The sequence below is a fragment of the Halyomorpha halys genome, unplaced genomic scaffold (genome assembly GCF_000696795.3).
Source record: "Halyomorpha halys isolate HHAL.00 unplaced genomic scaffold, Hhal_1.1 Scaffold171.1, whole genome shotgun sequence".
In the NCBI taxonomy this organism is placed as follows: domain Eukaryota; kingdom Metazoa; phylum Arthropoda; class Insecta; order Hemiptera; family Pentatomidae; genus Halyomorpha; species Halyomorpha halys.
Genome location: NW_027115842.1, coordinates 859,557 through 860,513, shown reverse-complemented (window position 1 = coordinate 860,513; position 957 = coordinate 859,557).

The following is a 957-nucleotide window of genomic DNA, read 5'->3' as shown; positions in this document are numbered from 1 at the left end:
AATAAATAATTCATTCAAAAATGGAAGTGATTAACCTCAAAAAATTTTAAAAGAATTCAAATATACTTTATGTATAATTTTTCTTATTCATAAATATAGGCATATTTTATGAATAAGGAAAATGGATACTGATCAGAGATCGTACCATAAGATATCACTTGTCTTCATTTAATTTAGTTTTAGTTTTCATATCTAACGTGATTGCTAGAGGAAATCCGGGTCTGTGAAATATACTCAAATTTCTTGATTCCATATCTTTATTCTGGAGTTCAAGTCTCATTCTATTTGAGTATTGGAAATTTCAGGATTAGCCAATTTGAATATGAGGCGATCAGCTTCAAAACCAACTCCATTCACATTTTTCTGAAATTCCGAACTTGCTCCTTCCTCGTCAAAATTGCGTTCAGAGTGATGCCTTTGTTGCAAAACCAGCTCTATCCAAATCCAAGCTCCATTTCCGTTTTTTTTTATTATTCATAATATTTTGTTATTTATTTATAACTACATTAAAAATAGTTATAAATCATCTAATTTGGTTCAAAACCAGCTCAATCCAAAATTTTAATTTAAATGACCAGAAATCTAAAATTAATGAAGTATTAAAACTACAGTAAAATAACCCTGGAAATAAGTTATTTCTATATAAACTACAGTAATTTCTCAAAACTGATCAGCTTGTCAATGGTCAACGCTTTTTTTTCTTTCCTGAAAACTATCTAAAATTGGATGGAGCTGTATTTGAAGCTACACGCCTCTTATTATCAGTTAACATGAATTAGAAGGTAACTAATCATAAAATAAATATAATATTTTTTTAATTATTTATTTAATGTAATTTACAACTGTACAAAATGATAAAATAGGTAAATATGTTGTATGTTGTATATACACTTGAAAATCTTGGGAAGGAAGATTGGTCCCAAGACCCGTTGGTGGTACTTCAAACATTAATTTAAA